The 6,439-nt window shown below is 45.0% G+C and overlaps 1 long non-coding RNA gene across 1 annotated transcript; it reads left to right on the top strand.

Moving 5' to 3' along the window:
• The first annotated feature begins 1,002 nt into the window (after nt 1-1,002).
• On the top strand, nt 1,003-6,075 carry LOC125961780 (uncharacterized). The gene is made up of 3 exons (XR_007472781.1): nt 1,003-1,525; nt 5,491-5,591; nt 5,728-6,075. It is a non-coding gene; the product is annotated as an uncharacterized LOC125961780 (long non-coding RNA).
• Nucleotides 6,076-6,439: the final 364 nt, after the last annotated feature.

Raw genomic sequence — 6,439 nt, 5'->3', positions numbered from 1 at the left:
ATCAGGCATTCAGACTTTTCAGCTCCACACCTGAGAGACCAACCCCACAAATATCTGAAGTTCCAGGGCTTTGCGCCCACGAGACCTGCGGGCTGTGGGAACAGAGGAACGGCTCTTGGAAAAGCACCCAGACTTTATGTGAGAGAGACTCATCTGCTGATTTTAAAGCATTGGTCTGAGGGGCAGGGGCTGGGCTGCTCTCTGGGGGAGAGGCTGGAGGGCCCTATCTGCCCACTGTCCCTCTGCCTCACTCCAGCCCGTGGGCTCCACCCGCATACCCTCCCTCTACTTCTCTCCAGAGCACCAGAACCTCCCCGACGGGAGCCTCTATGCACATCCGCTGCCCTGGTTATACCTCCGGTGCACCGGCTTTTGAGGCTGCCACCCAGGGAATGGATACCCCTTGATCGCCTGACTCTGGTACCCAAAGGGAGGGGCTTGCTGTCCTAGGTCCCATGAGTGGCAGGCTGCCATCCCCAGGGCACTGCATGGACAGCAGACTCAAACAGTCCCGCAGCCTCTCCAGAAGGCCTACTTCCCGGTCCCGGAGCTTCACCTTCAGGGGCAGCATTTAGATTTGGCACATCTGAGAATAGTGGGGCTGCTTTCTGGGGAGGTGCCGTCTCTTCACTCTCTGTCTGCCTGACTCCAGCTGGTAAGTCCCAGCAAGGGGCTTAAACGCTGGTCTAGATCCCCAGCTTTTGCAGATGCTGGCCAGGAGACACCTCCAGATTGCCAGCAAGACTTATGCTTGCTGTCCTACAGGACTGTATATATTTGCATTCTTCAAAAGCTGCTGCTAGGGGCTTCCCTGGTGGCGCAGTGGTTGAGAGTCCGCCTGCCGAGGCAGGGGACGCGGGTTCGTGCCCCAGTCCGGGAAGATCCCACATGGCGCGGAGCAGCTGGGCCCGTGAGCCATGGCCGCTGAGCCTGAGCGTCCCAAGCCTGTGCTCCACAACGGGAGAGTCCACAACAGCGAGAGGCCCGCATACCACACACACACACACACAAATCTATGATTAATTTTCCATAGTATGCAGGTACTGTTACACAGTTAACAATTGGTATCTTTCCTGTTAGTTATCTGTTTGCCCTTTTCAGATTAATAGCTCCAGACTTTCTTCTGAGGGTCTATTAGTGTTCCAGCAGGTAGACTCACCTCTCCATCCCCAGTTTGAGCTCCAGAAGTTGTGAGTGATTCAGGCTTGGTCCATCAGAGCCTTGGCTTCCTCTGGCCTCAGTGGTTGGTTGGAGAATGGATGTATCACCATCAAAGTTAATGAATGATAGCCAGATATTTGCTGAGGTTTCTGGAACTAAGAGAGATAATCCTTCCCCTCTGCAGAGTACCTGGAAACTGTCACTGAAGTTCTCTCCTCCATCTGGCTAATGTATGAGGCACATGAGAATGAAATCTGCACAGTGGACAGCAAACAAGAAAGACGGAAGAAACCAGCACATAGTAATTTTACTTAAGTTCTGATCAAGACCTTCCTGAATTCAGTCCCACCTCTAGACTTTTTAGGTATGTGGAATAATTCATTTCATTTTGATTAACTCAATTTGGTTTGGGTATTCTCTCACTAACAACATTTAATTGGAGGAAAATGATTCAAAAATATCATTAGGAAAAGGTGGTGAGGAATTACTAATAATATCTTTCCCAGTGTTTCTGGGTTGATAAGAGAATAGTATTTCTTTTGTTAGAAAACCTGTGCATTTCTATGAACTTGTTCTCTGAATTAGAGAAACAAACCTTTTTGCCTAGGTAAAAGAATCGGCAATTCTTTAAACAATTCAAAAAGTAGTAATAGGGTTGGAAATGTTTGTATGACTAGAATGGTTCCATCTGACACTGCTCATGTTTTTTGAAATCCAAGGGGCATTTCAAAGGTCAGACATGCAGGACTACATAATCAGAAATTCAAACTGACCTTCTGTCTTGGAAGAGTAAGAAGGGGGTTTTCCTCTCTCCACCCTCCGTTCTCCCTCCCTTGGCAAACACCCTTCTGGGCAGAGGCAGATTCGGGTCTTGGCTTCCGTCACACGCTGAGAGTTTTTTGTTTATCTTAAGTGAGAAGTGGACAAAAGGAAACACAAAACAGATGAATGGGCAAAAGTATGAATAAACAACTTTCACAGCTGAGTAACAGATGGCTGCAGGACCTCAGTGACTACACAAATTGATTTGCAAGATTTCTGGAAGGGGACACTTGTTAATGTTTGTCTCAAGCAAAAGTTAAAGTGATAGAATAAAAATGGTCTCCTCTTGGTTACTTTCTGTAAAAAAATAACATGGAATTTCTATTATAATACCTCCAGCGAACTGTGCTGCATGTTCTTCGTTTGTTATAAAGAGTGAGTGGGCAGCTGGGGAGGCCAAGGAGAATAAAATGACTCCCCACTCCCGTTCATTCTCCCCCCCACACCCACCCCCTTCCCCTGAAGAAGTTCTTAGGTGAATTGAGGAGAATGTCTTGCAAACACATGCATGACAATGCATGCTGGGAGAATCCATAGCGCGGGGATGGATCCCATGTTGCCAACAGTGAGAGACAGGCAAACATCAGGGCTTTAGAAGCAGACATAGTAGACTGCATCTTGGGTGGTTCTGCCTGACTTAGCTCTTCAGAGCTCCCACTTTTCCTGTACAACTAAAATAATAATACTTATACCTTTATTTGCTCAGCCAACATTTACTAAAAGCTGTCTCTGGTCTTCAGATGTGTGCAATAAAATAAGTGGGCAAAGGAAACAGCACATCCTTTTGGTGGGAAGGTCTGACGGCTGTCACTTTCTCAGAGGACAATTCATTGGGGGTTTTTGGAAGGCAGCTGTGGTGGGAGCAAACACACCCTGGAGCCAGATTCCTGTGAATGTCCTAGCTCCGAGCTTACTGTGTGACCTCGGGCAAGTTACTCAGCTTCTCTGTGCCCCATGTGCCCACTTTGAAAAAGTAGGATACTAACAGTCTTATTGGGTTATTATAATAATTAAATGAATTAATAATACATATAGAGACTTTCGTACAGGGTTTGGAACCTAGTAAACCCTAAAGAATAGTGAATGTTATAATAAGATGAGACAACATGTAAAGTACAGAGTAGGGTTCCCAATTCCTAAATAAATGTCTAGTAAATATTTTGTTCCCTGCAGAATAACAAAGCACAGCACCTCATCTTTTTTTTTTAACTTGTTATTTTATATTGGAGTATAGATGATTAGCAATGTTGTGTTAGTTTCAGGTGTACAGCAAAGTGATTCAGTTAGACATACACATGTATTTTTCTTTTTCAAATTCTTTTCCCATTTAGGTTGTTACATAATATTGAGCAGAGTTCCCTGTGCTCTACAGTAGGTCCTTGTTGGTTATCCATTTTAAATATAGCAGTGTGTACATGTCAATCCCAAACTCCCTAACTATCCCTCCCCCTCCCCCTTCTCCCCTGGTAACCAGAAGTTCACTCTCTAAGTCTGTGAGTCTGTTTCTGCTTTGTAAATAAGTTTATTTGTATCATTTCTTTTTAGATTCCGCGTATAAGTGATATCATACGATATTTGTCTTTCTCTGTCTGACTTACTTCACTCAGTATGACAATCTCTAGGTCCATCCATGTTGCTGCAAGCAGCACCTCATCTTATAACAGCTTATTATAGAGTATTTTTATTATTGAGATTTTTTTATTAGATAATAAGCTAAGTATCATAAGTTAAAAATATAAGATTGTCACACTTGAATTTGATAATTTTAACATAGAACGCTATAACCAGACTGGAAAATCTAACAGCCTCTTTATTTGGCTTCCATTTAATTAATTAACTGATCATTTAAATTAATTATTAATTTTCTTATTGGGCTAAGCCTATGAGTTTTGTCAACCCCAGCGTCCAGCACTTTCTTTCTGGATTTTGCAGCAGGGCAATCCAAGTCCCTCTGCTGCAAATTTAGGAAAGCAGCCGGCTGCCCTGTTGGATGGGGCGCTATGTGCAGTGACCCACAGAACGTGAAGTCAGCCAGCGCTCTCCACTTCTGAGACATCCTCGGCGATGGTTTGGAGCTGTGGACATTGGCGCACGCTGGCTCCAGGACACCCATTTTGCTGGAGTAGCCCATCTTGGAAGCTCTCTTTTTTCTCATGCGGGCTGCAGAGGTCTGTCCACCGGGGCCCCGGCACGACTTTTCACAAGATCCTCGTCACGCCGTGGGAGATGCCCTTCCTGCCGTTGCTCTGCTGTGGTCAGCACTGCTGGGGGCCTGGTCCGTCTCCAGAACTGAGGGAATCGCCAGTGTGCGGGGGACCAGGGAAGAGAGGCTTGCAGGCACTGCCTGTGTGGTTCTGTAACACCTGCACCACCAGCCCTGCCACCAGGAGCACAGAGATGCAGAGGAAGAAGCGCACACAGCCCCCGGCACTCCTTCAGTTTTTATGGCCCTGGACGGACCAGCAATATCCTTTTGATATTGCCGTTCTTCTTCTTCTGTTTTTAGTCCTTTTAAGGAGAGAGCTGTGTGGTCACTTGCTGCCTCTGCACCCTTTGCAAGGGCTTGGCATCACGGAACTGTGTTAGAGACAGGCCGGCCTTCTAGGTGCAACTCAGTGCAGTGAAATAGGACCTTCATGAGTGGCGCTTGACCGGAAGGAATCCAACATACAACCAGGATGGGGTTTGGGAGTGTGAATCCTTTTGCTAAAACCGCATAGAAACAGCAGTGCATCTGAAAGTGCATCCCCGCCCTGGCCTCTCCTGGACCCTCTGGGTGAGGCTCCCTCTGGGCCCCGACCTCTGTATCTAATGGTGACAATGAGAAGTAAGTGGATATCTACTGAGGGCTTCTGAGAAAGCTTCTTTCTGATAAAGGAGCAGGCCTGGGAAGCAAGCTTGTTATTATGTCCTCTTCCCCTTGCTTCTTGCCTTTGATTATGGTGATAGGACCAATCTTTGGAACTGTTGCAGCCATTCTGGGGCAATGCGGCAAATGACGTGAGAAAAAAAATTATGTAACCGTAGGTACTAGTTTGCCTAAGAGAGTCCCAGGTGAATCCTGCTGTCACAGCGTAATTATTGGTAACACCCCCTTTCACACTCAGAAGCGTCCTGAATTAGACAACAAATTTATGGTCAGTCTCGGAAGAAGCTTCAGATGCTCAAGCCGATAGAGAGGAAAGAATGACAGCATCAGTGTTGTGGAGCGGCTGGCCCAGCTCTGGATGGTTTATTCCTAAGGATTTTAAGTAAACAGCAAATGTCTCCTGTTAAAGCCTGGGTTAGTTCAGTTTTCTGTTACTTTCAGCTAAAAGCATTCTTTCCTGATATATTTATCTTCAACTCAGGGATTCCGGAGTACAGTTACAACTTGACTATTACTTTCAGACTAAAGCCTTTTAAAGTTCTGACGTTTTTGGCTAACTTCTTATCTGTAATTCCTGAATTGGCGTGACAATTGCTGAAATATTGCACAGAAGGCTTATTTTGTGATATTTCCAATAGGAACCAGAAGTGGAAGTGTCAAAATTCTCACCACAAAGCTTGTTAGGAGGTGTTCCACCCAAGCTGGCAACCCCAGGAGGTTTGGAAAGTACAAATAAGAGGTATGAAAACACCTGCCTCAGCTCTTCTGATTTTCCAACTTCTGGGATTTCAATTTTTCCAAGTAGACAGTATGCTTCCTATAAATCTTTAAAGGTTTAAATAATAACCTTTTCCTTTATTTTGTTTTATATACAGACCAAATTGTCAAGGAGATGAGAATTACAATTCTGGAGGAAATTATAGTTTACTGTCTATTAAATCTGAAAAGAGTTTCAGAATATTTTTCTCTTTGGAAGAAGTTAAGATGATCCACACACTAAAAGTAGTGAGAGGAAAGAAAGACAAGAAATTGGACCAGGAGAGAAAGTTTTAGCTCTCTAAGGAACACAGAGCACCTGAAAGGCATACGGGTACCGAAGCATGGCTTAAGGGCTTCTGTTAGATGTGACCGAGGGTTATGAACTGGGTCTACTTTAATGTTTTTCTGTAAGACAAAAATCTAAGATGGGGTTGTTCTAAAATCACTTATGACTATTAAATTGTATGTCTTTAAAAACTCCTTCTACAAAGGCTGGTTACTGGGGCGTTCTACATTGATTAGGGTTACACTACTTTTCATACACTAGCACAGTGATGTGGATAAATTGTTACATCCACTCTGGGGGCATGAAGTTTAAGCAAACTAGGTACATATCCCTCAACCTAACAATACTTTTCTCCAGTTAATTGGGCTACTGGGAAGCAAACGCCTGAGTCCTTAGTTTATCACATTGAACACAATGTATCAATACAGCAACATGCTGGGGGTTGTCTGGGCACCTCAGGAATCCTTCCTAAGCAGAACAGTTCAGGCAGGAGCCACAGGGGCACCAAAATGCCCCTGGAGGAATTTGGCTGGAGTGCTGGT

The sequence above is a fragment of the Orcinus orca genome, chromosome 17 (assembly GCF_937001465.1).
Source record: "Orcinus orca chromosome 17, mOrcOrc1.1, whole genome shotgun sequence".
NCBI classification, from domain to species: Eukaryota; Metazoa; Chordata; class Mammalia; order Artiodactyla; family Delphinidae; genus Orcinus; species Orcinus orca.
This window is presented reverse-complemented; position numbering and strand designations above follow the sequence as displayed.